Genomic DNA, 15,335 nt, shown 5'->3' on the forward strand with positions numbered 1-15,335 from the left:
TCTTTTCGGTACCTGGGGTTCTTTGCCAGCAGGAGAGAAGAGGTTTCTGCCTCCGTTTTTGTGGCCTAAACAAACCCGTTGTTGTGGCCCAGTTCTCGTCTGAGATCCCTGAAAAAGAACATCTTCCCACCCATGATCAAGACAGGACCTATCATGCTAGTTACATTTTAATAAGACCAAAGCCTCCTCAAACCCCGGTGTCACAATCACTGGAATGATTTTACCTTGATATTTTACCGGCCGCAGACACAAAGCGAGTCAAATTACAGTTTCTCTTCAGCGTCAGGGCACACACAGATCTGGAGGCTTTTCATTCCTATGGTTCTTCTGCCAATTCATTTCTGTCCTCTTCCAAGATTTATCATTGTGCAAGCAATATTTGGCCTTGGGAGTGTCCCCTCTGGTCCTGTCTTCTGCCTATGGGAAAATTAAAAGGTCCCAGAGATCCCTGCCGCCGCCACCACCACCAGCACAAGGGGGCTAAGGCAGTTTCCTGCTCACCCTCGCTCCGTGTGGCACGCCACCCCCAGAAGCAGCTGGCACGTCACTGTAGCCCATGAGGTGTGTGGGGGGGGTCTCCCCGAGTGCCAACTCTGCTTACTGTGGCAATGGGACCTGTGGGGTGGAGTCTGCTGGCAGTGGTGCACAGAGACACTCCCAGCCCTCCTGGTTAGAGGCTGCTTCCAGAGAGGGGTGCACATTGCTTTTGGGAAATGCTTGAGGTAAATGCTGCAGCGCCTCACCCTCTCTCCTGCACCCCTCACCAGACCCTGCTCCAACTCAAACCCCATATCCGCACCCAAACTCCCTCCAAGACGCTGCCCCACCACACCCACATCGTGCACACCAACCCTCTGACTGAGCCCAGACCCTGCACTCAAAGTCTTTCCAGAGCCCAACACCTCCCTCCCACACCCAAACTCCCTCCCAGAGCCTCACACAGGTGTGGGGTGGGGCAGGACTTGGTCCCATTCTGGGAACCACCAAAAATTATACAAACCTGCCAGCTCTGTCCAGCCCAACCTTCTGCTGATGCACTTCAGCCCACACCCGTGCAGGGTTTGAAGCTTTCATTGCTTAAATTCCAGGACACTAGGGATTTCAACTCCCTCTTTGCCCAGAGGGAAACCACCCCACTCCCAGCCAGGTTCTTGTCCACGGGATCACTGTAGGGGGGCTGGGTCCCTCTGGGTCTTTTCTCTCTCTAGGACAGGCCAGGGTGAAATAACTGGGGCATCTGAGCACCCAGGACCTTCTGTGGGGCTGCCATTCCCCTTCCCCTTCTGTGGTCCCATCTGTCACTGACTCCAGCCTTTTTCCTATCCATCGTCAGCACCATCTCAAGCCAGCTGCACCCAGCCTCAAAAAGTCAGTGTCCCCTGGTGGGTGTAAATCACTGACCTCTCTCCTCTCTGAGCACTGACAGCCCCTCTCTTTCATTGCCATCTCTGGCTGTGCAGATGGACCTTCACTCCAGTGCTGGAAGATTCGCCTTCTAATCTACCATTGTCCCAAGCAGCACAGCGGTGGGAATCTTAAAACATACCGAGGTGACTTAGGAGCAGAAACTCCCCCAGGGACCTTCCATGCAATTGTCCCTTTCCCTCAGTGAAAAGGATTGAAGCTCGGGCAAGGAGGCCTGGTGGGGCCACATCCCCTCTGGGCATGAGCAAAGTAGCAAGATGAAAAAGAAACCTGGAAAATGGGAGAGATTGAACCAGGGCCTCATACATGCAATGCATGTGCTCTTCCACTGAGCTACAACCCCACCTTGGCCTAGTCCTTGCTCTGAGGGGCCAAAACCTGCTGTCCTGGAGGTTGGTGGTTCATGGGGAACACTTTGCGGCAGGGCCGGATTCTATACAGGCAGAGGACGAGAGAGAGTGCATTGCCCTGGACCCAGGGTGCAGCGATACAAGACTCAGCCTTCATACTGCATTGGCTGGGTGCAGGGGTGAGAGTAACTTACAGGACTTACCGCGCATACTGCGGGAGTCCTGAGGGGGCGTGGCCTCATCCAGAAGAGGCGTGGCATCTCAAGGAGTTAAAGGCCCTGGGGCACCAGCTGTGGCTGGGGAGACCCAGAGCCTTTAAATCAACCAGAGGCTCCTAGCTGAAGAGAGGGGCTGGGAGCACCCCCCGGGGCTCATGGGGGCAAATTAAAGGGCCTAGGCCTTCCAGCCACCAGGAGAACCCCAAGCTTTGCGGGACTGGGGCAGGGATTTAAAGGGGCCCAGAGCTCCTGCCGCTGAGGGGAGCCCCGAGCCCTTTAAATCCGGGGCCCCAGCCCGGTCACCAGAGCCACGGCCAGGATTCAAAGGACTCTGGGCTGCCTGCAGCGCATGGAGCTCTCAGCCCTTTAAATCTCAGCTGCAGCTGGGATTTAAAAGGCTCTAGGCTGCCCGCAGCCGCGGGGAGCTCTGAGCCCTTTCAATCCCGGCCCAGCCTGGCCGCCAGGAGCCCTGGCCGTGGGCAGTCCAGAGGCCCTTTCAATGCCCGCCATGGACGCCGGTGTGGTCCAACACCGGCGTACTGGTTCTTGCCAGTACACCATACCAGACTGGACCGGCTTACTTTCAGCTCTGGGTGGGTGAGTGGTGCTGCAACCCCCTGCTAGAAAGTAATGTTGGTGGGGACTCTGTGAGCAGCTCAACACCCAACCCTGGTGGCAGACGCAGTATGGAGGACTCCAGGTGTTTCTAGGATCCAATATTTCCACCTGCCTGTAAATTCCGTTTTCCCCAGCACATTCAGTGCAGTGCAATTGGGTCAGTGTTTCCATGGCTGCACAGCAAAGAATAGCTCCCAGTTTCCTCTCTATCTGCAACAGGATTAGCCTGTGTCGTTGGTTAATGAGGTGGATCTTGTAGTTTGTTATTCATTTCCCCACCTTGAAAATTCAGACAGTCCCTTTCCTACTCAAATCCCCAGCACCTCAGTGACCCTGGTAGCGGAGGTTGGTTTTCCCTGAGGGCCTGAGATTTTCAGGGGTCTTTTTCCCTCCAGCTGGAGTGAACTCAGCTTTTCCCCATCCCAGACATTCCATGAAATGACAACAGCAGTATAAAGAAAGAGGGGAGGGAACGTCTCACGGCCAGGGCTGGATGTGCCCAGGGCCCCCTGCTTGGCCATTCTTTCCATGGAATTTTGGGCACCTGCTTTGCACAAGGGACAGAGAAAGATCCTGCTGTTCCTGTGTCTGTGCAAAGAAAATTGTGCTTCGGTATGAAAGAGAGGTGGGAAATGGCCCCATGATGGGACAATATCCTCAGGATTTAGACCTCAGGACTCAGGTTGAGAACTGATTTAACTCCACTCATCTGGGATTTAACAAATTGCCTTCCACAGAGACACTGGGAACTTGTGACCTTGATCCAGACTCTGCAGCTTCAGGCTGCTTTAACTCCTGGTAAAAACCTGAACTTGATTCCAAGAAGGGAGAGAGGAGAAGACTGAAGTTGCCTTTGATCCAAGGCTGGGATCTCCTTAATGGGTAGAAACGTCCTTCCCTGCTACCAGGGGACAGCAGCTACTGGAGACATAGCAGAGCTCAAAGGAAGGGGGGTTGTTGAATGCACTTTATGTGCACAGGTCCCCACTAACTCTAAATCCCCAACTCTAGCAGGAACTAGAGGATCTGGGTTAGTCACTTTCCGGAGCCTTAGAAAGTGAGACCTCGGTCAATGGTAGGACTGGCTTTGAAAAAGAGCTAGCTACACCGGCATTGGTTTGCTATAACTGCATTGCTTGGGGGAGTGTACATTTTTTATACATCTAAGTAATGTAGTTACACCAACCTAATTTTGTAGCGTAGACCTGTCCAAATAAACACTCACACACCTTGGGAGTAAACCTTCCCCTGCTCCTCTGCTTTACAGAATCCAAACATGAGAAAAGTTTATCAGGACTCAATGTAGATTGGCAGAGTCAGGTGTGGGCAGACACGATGCTTTAAGTAACAGCAGGCACCATGCCTTAACTAGTTACAACACCTGTTTTGTAAACAGGAGATCCTTGGTTCAACTCCTAGTGGTGCTTGGTTGAGTACCTTTTGGGGCACCTGGTGTTAGCAACTGTCAGAAAACAAGATTCAGAGCTAGATGGACCTTTGGTCTAGCCCAGTGTGGCTTTTCTTATGGTTTAAATTACACTCACAGGCACTGCTAATAGAGTTACTGAAAGTTTGGGTGTTAAGAGCTGGTAGGTCAGTGGTCCAGTCCCCTCAATGTAGTTCTACCATTTCCACTTCCTAAACTCCCTCCCAACCTTTTGGGCTCCTAGAGCAGCGGACTGCCCCTGAGCCGAGACACAGACACTGCAACTTTACTATAGACCAAGCCGCATGACCCTGATTAATGTGACCTGGGCCAGCCGTGGGTGTTTCATTGCACTGGAGACGTAGCCTAATGTTATGTCTAAGCTGCTATTAACACACTCAGGGCACCTGCCTCAAAGCCCGGCCAGCTGACGCAGGCTTATGGGGCTTGGGCTGCAAGACAATAAAATTACAGTGCAGACAGATGGGACTTGAGCCCAACCTCTGAAACCCCAGGAGGGGTGAGGGTTTTCTGAACCCAGGCTTCAGTGTGGAACACAAATATCCGGACCACAGTTTTTAGCCCCTCAGCTTTAGCTCCATGGGCCCAAGTCAGATGACGCAGGCCGGCCATGCTGCCATCTTTATCCCAGGAGAGAAAGACTCTACGGGTACGTCTCCATTGCAATGTCAGCCCTGGTGTGGCACGCTGTGCTTAAAGCACTACCTGGAAGCCCATATTCACCACTCTCATATAATGATGATACGGTTTGTACGAAGTCTGCCTGGTGAGGTATCATTTCAAAAGTCTGATCTGTTGAACACTAATATTGTGTTGGACTGTGGTGTGTAGCATTGGTTGGGAAGTTATGAAGTTTGCTCTGTGTGTGTTACTGAGATATATTATGAGGTTGTGAAATGCCCACCACCAGCCTTTCAGGTGTGACAATGGAGGAGCCAGACTCGCTGCTGGCCCATTAAAAGGGATCTACACTCCCAAGGACTATCCCAGGAAACTGTGTACAATGCAGACTTCTCCGAGATAGCACAGTGACAATGGACGCTGCTTGACTCACATCCTAGCAAAGGTACTTCCTAGCAAAGTTGGAAGAAACTATGAAAGAGGGGAAGAGACATCATGAGTTGGCCTCTCTCCCCCACAACTCAACACCTGGAAACACATCTGGAGGACAAACACTGAACCGAAATAAATCAGAAGAGAATAATAATAATATATTCAAATCAAAGTCTCCAAGCAGACTAGTATTGGTTTCTCAGCAAAAATTTTCAGTTTGGGGGAATTTTCTTTTCTCAGTCAGACTTTGCCAAGGGAAGTGGAGAAAAAAATGTTTTTGAGTTGCTTCTTTCAGAACAGCCTGGCCTAGACACTAGCTCTGGTTCACTGTTTTGGTCTTGCTCAGGATGGGGTATTTTAATTATTTTGGAAGGTCCCAGGGTGTTTGTGGGAGATTATGAGGATGTTCCCTTTTGAGATAAAAACTAAGAAATACAGGACTAGAGAATTTTTTTAGAAATCTGAGATTTAGACTTTTTATTTGAAGCGAGCGGTGGGGCGGTTAGATTCTGAGAAGATTTTTGATTGCAAGAAGAAACATTGTTTGATCTGTCATTGTACCAAACGGGGAGATGGTTGTCTATAAAGGAGGAGTGAAGACTAAATGCTTCCAATGAGGATGAGATTGGAACCCATGCATGCAGAGGATAATGGATTAGCAGTCTATCACCTTAACCACTTGGTCACCTCATCTGAGCTGTCAGGAAAGGGACAGGAAGAGAAATCTAAGGCCGGCAGAGATAGGGACACAGGAGTTTTTAAATACTAAGCATAAGCAGAGTCTGAATGAGCTCCCCCCTCACATCTAGTGAGGAGCTGGGGAAAGACTTCAGGAACAGACCGTGTTTGTACAGCCACACCTACTCTGCGTATGATGCGGCTGCTTCCCCAAAATGACCAGTTTGGGATGGTGGTGGGTTACAAATCACTTTAAGATTGAGTGCAATGAAATGTTATTCTCCTTCCTGTATGAGTGAAGGGCAGCAGAACATACCTAGTCTGTCCTGACAGAGGGGTAGGTGGGTGAGGAATAGCTTTTATTGGACTGCACTGCAGAGAAGTGATTGAGGACATCACCCTAAATCAGTGGTCCCCAAACATTTCACATTGTGCCCTCTTAGCCATGGCTGTGGCCCCTTGGAAGCCACGATTGAGAACCGAGGCTGGGAGGAGTGGGACTGTTGCTTGCTGGGGAGAGGGGTGCAGACAGGGGTAAAGGGGTCGAGGCTGGGCTGGGAGCCAGAGTCTCAGGCTGAGAGTGGGGTTGGGAAGAGCTGGGACAGAGTGAGGCTGAGTCATGCTCCCTCCCTGCCCTCCATGGGGACTGGCTCAGGCCCTAAGGTACCCCATGAATGTTCCTCTGTGTCCCCATAGGAGTCATGCCCCACGTTACAGGGACCACTGAACCCTACTCGCTAAGCAGGGGCTAATGATGCCAAAGCCCAGGGAAAGGGAGAACAAGTGCAGGGCCCCCAGCACAAGAACCATGGCCCCAAACCCTCTTCTGTCTGTGGCCTTGCCCTCTTTCAACCTTTCCACCCATGGCCCCATCCACTAGTCACCTCTTTTCCACTCCTTCCCCACTGGCCCCACCCTGCTCACTCATTTACTCCCCCTCCCCACACTGCAGCCCTGAGACCAGAGAAGCTCTGTAGCCCCTGGGCCATAGCGGGGAGTGGGAGGTCCTCCAGCCCTAGGGCCGATATGGGGGAGACTTTTCCAGGGGTCCCAAATCAGCCGGGGCACTCGGGCAGCATACAGCAGTGCAAAGGTGCACGCTGCGGGTGTAGTGTCAGACACAGCTTCCTGGGGGGACTCCCACATTTCTCCCTGCATGTACCCGGTGGAGGAGCATTGTGGGGGGAGGGGTAAGTGGTGACACACAAAGATACAGCTCACCCACCCCCAACGTTCCTCTGTGGCCCCATAGAGGGTTGCGGGGGGAGCGAGGGGCAGCACTATGTGCTCCATGCGTCCTGGTCACTTTCCCCACCTGGGCTGTGCTGTGAGGGGAGACTCAGAAGCTGCTGCTCTCTGCCCTCCCCTTATGCAGCCCAGTTGAGGAAAGTGACCTGGATGCAGGGAGCTCGGATGATCTCGCTTCTTGCCCCCACATCCCACAGCCCCTAGGGGTGCCTGGAGGAGCAGCGTTCCAGGGAGGAGTGGGGGGCAGCAATACCAGCTGCTCCATGCACACAGGTCAGTGTCCCCACATGGGCGCAGGAGGGGGTGCAGGGGTTTCTGTGATGCCTATTCTATCTATATCGTCACTCAGTACCAGGCACTCAAATTCACCCGTCTTATTACTTAGACATTTAGCATTTGTATTTAAGCACTTATAAAATGTGTCCCATTTTAGCTGTCTGCTATTACGTAATGTACTTGAGGGAGAATTTCATTTCACTGTTTCTGATCAGATCCTACCTGTACATTATCATCTTCCATCCTCTCCTCCTTACTAGGCTATAGAGAATCCCTGTGAATAGTTCCTCTCCTAACGGATGTCTCTGTGTGAACCCTGTGCTCCTCAGTGCCTGTCTGCTTTCCCCCAGCTCTGAGGCTGTGTCTACACTGCGCACCTTACCACGGTGCAGCTGTGCCACTCTAACCGTGCTGTTGTATGGTGCGCTGTGTGGCCATCCTTATCGCTCTGAGAGAGCTTCCCCGGCAACAAAACCAAACCACTACAACGAGGGGCAGGAGCGTCGTCACCAGGAGCACAGCTCCACCAACGAAGCGCTGTTCACACTGCTGCTTTGCATGGCTCAAATTTTGGCATTCGGGGAGTGTTTTTTCTCACCTGAGTGACAAAATTTTTAGCAACAAAAGCCTTAATTTAAAAAGAACTCCTCTGCAAACTATTTAATGTAACCTTTATACAACCTTTAAACTGCCTCCAGTTTTGGTGTCCTCATTTGAAAAAGATGTTGTGAAATTGGAGCTGGGGCAGCAAAGAGCCACCAAATGTTCTGAGGGCTGGAGAAAAATGCCTTCTAGTGAGCTATTGAAAGAGCTCAACCTGTTAAGCTTTTCAAAAGACGATTGAAAGGTGAGTTCATTGAAGTGTTGAAGTGCCTTAATGGAGAAAAAAGATTGGGTGTTAAAGGGCTCTTTAATCGAGCAGAGAAAGACATAACAAGACCCAATGATTGGAAGGTGAAAATAGCCCCAAAAAGTCAACAGTGAGGATGATTCACCACAGGAACAAGCTACCAAGGAAAGTGGTGGATTCAGCATCTCCTGATGTCATTCAATGAAGACTAGATGCCTTTCTGGCATGTGTTTGCCCCAAAAGTAGCTATTGTGTTATACAGGAGGCTTGTGATATGCAGGGGGTCAGATCAGATGCTTTAATGGTCTCTTCTGGCCATAAAGTCAACTAATTTCTGAAAAACTGAGTTTAGCATTGGGAGCAGCGTCTGATGTTTTCCTGTCTAGCCGGCTTGCTGCCTAGAACGAAATCTCCTTGAGTAGGGTAATCCATAAGGAGTAGCTCAAACCTCCAAAGTGTAGGGCCAGGGGCAGGACATTGGCACAGCAAGGGAGGAATGTGGCAGTGACATCACAAAGGCCTTTTGCAGGACCTCAGACTATTGGTCCAAGGTGGTGGGAGGGTGGTGACCTCACAGAGAGATGCTGACATCAGCCAGGCAGGACAGGGGTGAGGGGCCAGGGAAACCTAGGAGACCCCTGTGGCTTTACTTCAGCAAGTCTCTTTCTCCAGGTCTCTCTTTGAGGACTGAGAGAGTATTCGGGTTCACGGACGTGAGCGCCAGGAGGAACCTCTTTTGAGTTTTCTCCTTCCCTTTTAGTGATTTTACTAGAAAACAGCCATCCCTGTTTAGAAGGTAAGAGCCTCATTGAGGTTTGAAACCTGTTCAGTCTGATCCATATAGTGAGAGTTGAATTCTAAGCATGGAAAACACGTGTTAAGGAGGCAGAATTTTATTGCGCACCTGGGATTTTGTCCCTTAGAATCATGGGGACATTCGGGTTTCACCTTTTCCTACATCCCTCCCTCCCTCCTGTCTCTTCGTCTCTTGTTTCTTTTGTCCTTTCTCCTGTTCCCCTCCCAACACCAGGAAGGAGGGGTGTGTATGTGTGTGTGTGTGTGTGTGTGTGTTGCGGGCGAGTGCTTTGCAGATCCCACTGTGGGAGTTCCACCCAAAAATGTGGGGCTGAACTAGTCCTCAGGCAGTGATCCCCAGCAGTGACATAGGCCATCTTTTGGGATCTCTGATGAGAACCTTCAGCCTCAGTCTCTACCCTGATTGGCTGAGCAAGGGGTTATTGACAGGAAGGAGACTCAGGTCCTTGTTGGTCTCTTTTAATACCAAGGTAATAAGTCAGAATCAGTTCTATGTTTGATGAATTTTGCTGCTTCTCTGCATTAATGGTCTCTGAGCAGTTCATGATTCTCTCTAACATTGCAGTTCTCCTGAAATACTTGCTGAATAGTTACTGTCACTGTTGTTGGTCTGGAGCTCATCTGAGAGCACTTTATTCAGGTCATTCAGTGTCTGAAATTCAAGATCTGATGGTTAGTTTGAAAATCAGGGATCTTGGGTCCTATTCCCAACTCTGCCACTGGCTGGCTGTGTGACCTAAGACAAGTCAATTCTCCTTTCTCAGCCTTAGTTGCTCCCTCTTTCAAGTAGGGATAATAATGATCCGCTCTTACCTACCTCACGGTGGATGGAGGATGGGGATCTGTTGGAGAGCGTCACTAGGAGTAGGGCATAATATGAGGTGTCCTATCACGTTTACTCAGGGCAGATTAACACATAATAGAATTGCTGAAATAGTATATTTTATTTGTATTTTTTTATTTTGAAATTGTTAAGAGCAGCAACGACTTAGCTCAGACTGAAGCTTCTTATCTAATGTTTGAGATCTAAGTGTCTTCTCATTGTGTGCGAGGAGACAATTTAACACACTGTGACGAACAGGAGATGCTTTTGTTTTGCAACACAATATTTTTGCAAAGAACATTCATCCCACCTGTTATAATTCTGAGAAACAAGCAGGTTTAGTCTGAATGGGATTTTCAGACAGAAACGGTTTGTATGAAATTTTTCCACCATCTCGATTCCTGGGCTTTATCCCTTCCTCGGGGGTGGTTTACTGTCTGTTAGAACAGGAGTCGGGACTGGTGGCTTCTCTTTCTTGCTCTGCCAGCGCCTTGCTGTGTAGGTGCTTGGGTAGGTCACTTCCTTTCTCTGGACCTCAGGCTCCTCCCATCTTCCCAATGGGAACAGGGACAGTTCTCGAACTCTTAGCAGTTGTGAGCCTGAGTGAGAGAAGGGGTGTTAAAGCCCTCTGTGAAGGAGAAAGGGGAGTTTCACAGTGTTCAGCACCAAGGAATTCTAAAGTTTGCTAAAATGTCTAGTCTGTGGAAACAAGAAATGGTTGAGGCCAATCTTTAACCAGTGCCTTTTTTAAAGCCCATTCAGGGATGTGAGTCCCTGTCTTTTAGGTACCTGGGGTTCTTTGCCAGCAGGAGAGAATAGGTTTCTTCCTCCATTTTTGTGGCCTTAACAAACCAGGTGTTCTGTCCCAGTTCTCTTCTGAGATCCCCGAAAAAGAATATCTTCCCATCCATAAAGAAGACAGGACCTTTCTCTAAAAGGGGAACAAAGAGACCCCTGGGACTTACAGACTAGCTAGCCTCACTGCCACAGCTGGAGAGATCCTGCAATACATTCTTAAACACTCAGTTTGTCAGCAGCACCTACAGGATCATTTGGTTCTTAGGACTAGTGAGCATGGATTTGTCAAGAACAAATCATTCCAAATGAATCCTCTTTCCTTCTTTGGCAGGGTTTTGGGCCTGGTGGAGGTGGGTAAACAGTAGATGGGATCTAGCTTGGGGTTACTAAGGCTTTTCACACAGTCCCGCAGGACATTCTCACAAGCGAATGAGGAAAATGCAGTCCAGCTGCAATCAGTGTAATGTGGGTGCAGAGCTGGTTGAAAGCCCAGACTCCAGGAGCCCTTCTCCAGATTTGGCTGTCCAACGGAGAGGGTGTACCTAGTGGGTCCAGCAGGGATCAGTCCACGGTCCAGTACTATTCAATATTTTCATGAATGATTCGGAAAATGCAGTGGAGACCATGCTTCTAAAATTTGTAGCTGACATCAAGCACTTAGGAGCACAGGATTAGAATTCAAAACGCCCTTAACAAATTGGAGACTTGGTCTTCTTGAGACAAACTCCATGGTTGGGCCCCTCACTCTAGACGGTTCTGAAGTGGAACCCCAGAGCCAAACACTCCTCCTGGACAGTGAGCTCCTCCCTTGAATGGTCAGATTCTGCTTAGCACTGTCAGAGCAGCTTTGGCTGGGAGATTCTCCCAGCACTTTCCAATAGCGGGAAAGTATGAAATCCCCATTTGACTGAGGGGACAGAGCCCTAGAGTGGGGAGCAACTTGCCCAAAGTCCCCGAGGAAAAGGAAAACAACCAGCAGTGGAACCAACAGGAAACCCAGCAATGGAACTCAGGAGTCCTGGGGGTGTGCTAGGGTGACCAGATGTTCCGATTTGATAGGGACAGTCCGAATTTTGGTGTCTTTTTCTTATATAGGATCCTATTACTCCCCACCCCATCCCTATTTTTCATATTTGCTGTCTGGTCACCCTAGGGTGTGCACATGTGTGGGTCCCAGCTGCTCCCTGCCCCCCTCATTGAAGCAGATGTGCAGGGTTACTGCCCTGGGAACTGCAGGGCACCGGTGGACATGGAGTTAGCTGGAGGTAGGGTCTGGCTGCAGGCAGGGCAAGGGATGCGGGGCTGGCTTGCCTCAGGCGGGGGGAGCATCAGAGGTTGGCTGGAGACAAGGCAGGGTGTGCGGGGCTGGCTGCAGACAGGGAGTGCAGGGCTGGTGCAGGCTGGGGGTGTGTGGGGGCTGGCTGGCTTTGGGCAGGGCCACAGGGGAGTGTGGCAGGAGTTGGCTGGAGACAGGGCAGGGGATGTGTCAGGCTGGCTGCAGGGCTGACTGCAGGCAGGGCAGGGAGGATGCGTCTGTGTGGGCAGGGCAGAAGGTGCAGGGCTGGATGGAGACAGAGGCTGGCTGCGGGCAGGGCAGGGCAGGGGGTGCAGGGCTGGCTGCAAGCAGGGCATGGGGCAGGGCCGGTGCGAGGATGTTTCATACCCTAGGCGAAACTTCAATCTTGAGCCCTCCCCCCCTGCACCCCCGCCCTGAGGCGCCCCAACCGTGGCAGCTCCCCCCCTCCACCCTGAGGTGCCCCTCTTGTGGCAACCTCCCCGCTCTGCCCTATGGCACCCCCCTTTGCCCCAGCTTACCCCTGCTCTGAGCATGAGTACCCCGAGTACGCCATGGATGCTTCACTTCTCCTGCCTCCCAAGCTTGCAGTGCCTAAGCTTGCCAGGAGTCAAGCACCCTCCTCTGAGCCACAGCATCCCTGAGAGTTGACAATAGAGGCACCTTAACCCCTGAGTTCTTTCAATGTGTCCTCCTCCGGGATTCACCTCTGATCTCCAAATACTCGGGGTATGTCTATACCAGCTGCCGAATCGGTGGACAGCAATCGATTGAGCCGGAGGTCGATATATTGCATCTAGTGTAGATGCAACACATCGAGTGCTCTCCCCTCGACTGCTGTACTCCAGCTCGGTGAGAGACGCAGGTAGAGTCTACGGGGAGCTGCAGCAGTCGACTCACCATGACTGTGACATTATAAGTATTATCTAATATCTCATTGAAAGGTGACAGAGCCAGAAAGAGTTAATTAACTCACTTCCCCGACTGACCTGACCCGTGGGTGAAACTTAAGGACTGGTTAGCAAGGTATGAAAATGAACAGAGCTTTGAAATGCAAGTCTGCAGTGTTAGAGGTAGAAGAGGAGATGTTTGCTCAGGTTTTGTGATGTAAGCAAACAAGTCTTGTCTGTTGCTATAATTTTAATTCAAAGAGCAAAAAAGGAATATTAACATTTATGATGGTACTTGAGTGAAATAGTATTATAATCTATGTGTCTCTTTGAAGGTTGTGGTAAACTGTATTTGAACTGTTTGATGGATAAATTACCCTATACTAATTGCCAGGATGTTTGGAAGGAGAGTTAAGCCTATTGTTTTCTCAGGCCGAAAGGCTGCTGGAAATGTATAAGAACCTGGGACATGATCCTTCTTCATCTCAGATCTGCTTTGGGTTTCAAGAGGGGGAAACCTTAAGCCACAAGGATTGAGATCCCCAGTCATTGACTAGAGCCACCCTGAATATGGAAATTGGACTATAACCTAAGGACTTTTGGCAACTAAAAGCTCATCTCTACTATGAATCTGAACCTCAAGAATTGAATTCAAGTCTATATGTCTATTAATCTTTTAACTAACACTCTATCTCTTTTCTTTTCTAATACATTTTAGCTTAGTTAATAAGAATTGGCTATAGCATGTATTTTGGGTAAGATCTAAGTTATAGTTGAACCTGGGTGTGTGGCTGATCCTTTGGGATCGGAAGAATCTTTTCTTTCATATTATGAAGTAAGATTTTCAGGAATCATCATCATATCTGACAGGTGTGTCTGGACGGAGGCCTGAGGCTGGGTACTTTAAGGGAACTGCATGGTTTAAACTTCTAAGTAACCTGCGAAGTACTACAGAAGCTGTTTTGTGCTGGCTTGGTATATCTAAGTATTGAAATAACCACCAGCATTTGGGATTTGTCTGCCCTGTTTTGTTTGCAGTTCACCCTGACCGAGTGACCTCAGCTGGCTTTGACGGGCAGCACCGTCACACCTACATCCAGGCTGTAGCGGTCCTTGGGATCTTAGGGGCTTGGGGTACACAGATAGCTACGTCCAGGCCATAGGGGGTTCCTGAGGGGCTTAGAGAGTTTTAGGGGGGACACAGATACCAATCTCCAGGCTCTAGGGATCCCAGGGGGGCTTTGGGGGTTCGTGGGGGGCACATATACCTACATCCAGGCTGTAGTGGTACCAGGGGAGCTTACGGGGTTAGTGGGGGGCATGGACACCTATGTGCAGGCTGGAGGCATCCTGGGAACCTTAGGGGATTTTGGGGGGCCCAAGATACCTATGTCCAGGCTGTAGGGATACCAGAGGGTCTTAGGGGTTCGGGTGGGCACAGATACGTATGTCTAGGCTATATCAGTCCCAGGAGAGGTTAGAGGTTTCGTGAGGGGCACAGCTATCTATGTCCAGATTGTAGATGTCTCAGGGAGGTTAGGGGGTTTTGGGGGTACAAATACCTACGTCCAGGCTGTAGGGGTTGCTGGGGGGTTAGGGGGTTTCTGAGGGGCACATATACCTTCGTGCACACTGGAGTGTCCCGGGGGGCTTATGGATTCTCTATGGGGCACAGATAGAAATGTCCTGGCTGTATAGGTCCCTCGGGGGCTTAGGGGGCTTGTGGGTGGCACAGATACCTAAGTTCATGCTGGAGGGGTCTCCAAGGGGTTTAGGTGTTTGGTGGGGGGCACAGATACCTACGTCCAGGCTGCAGGGGTCCCGGAGGGGCTTAGGGTCTGTCACGGACTGTGGGGGAGTCCGGTCCTGCACCCCTCTTCCTGGGACTCACAGTGACTCTCAGCCAGCCAGTAAAACAGAAAGTTTAATGCACAACAGGAGCGAAGGAGACAGCAGAGCTTGGAGGCACAAGCAGAACCCCGAAATAGAGTCCTTCTGGGAGTTCAGGAAACTTAGTTCCCAGTTTGGGATTCCCTGAATTCCAACCACCCAGACCAAAATCGAAACTGAACTAACCGAACTCCCTCCAGCCGGCCCCATCCTGTGTCCAGCTTCCCGGGGAAAGGTGCTGGCCCCCCCGCCCCTACCTAGCTCAGGTTACAGGTTGAGCATGTGTCCAGTCGTAAAGTCACCCCCTGCTCTCCCATCCCCCAGACAGACAGTCCCTACTCCATCACAATAATGCACAGAGCATTTCCCGCATGGAGCAACAGTGACAGCGTGTGGCAATGCAGGGTAATGCATAGAGCATTTCCCGCATGGAGAAACAGCGACGCCTTTGGGCCAAGCAGGGTAATGCACAGAGCATTTTCTCCATTGAGCAACAGTGACACTGTGTGGCCACACAGAGTATTGCACAGAGCATTTCCTGCATGGAGCAACAGTGACACCATGTTGCCACACAGAGTATTGCACAGAGCATTTCCCGCATGAGCAAGAGTGACACCATGTGGCCATGCAGGGTAATGCACAGAGCATCACGTCTATGTAG

This window comes from Gopherus flavomarginatus, chromosome 6 (genome assembly GCF_025201925.1).
Source record: "Gopherus flavomarginatus isolate rGopFla2 chromosome 6, rGopFla2.mat.asm, whole genome shotgun sequence".
Taxonomy (NCBI): Eukaryota; Metazoa; Chordata; order Testudines; family Testudinidae; genus Gopherus; species Gopherus flavomarginatus.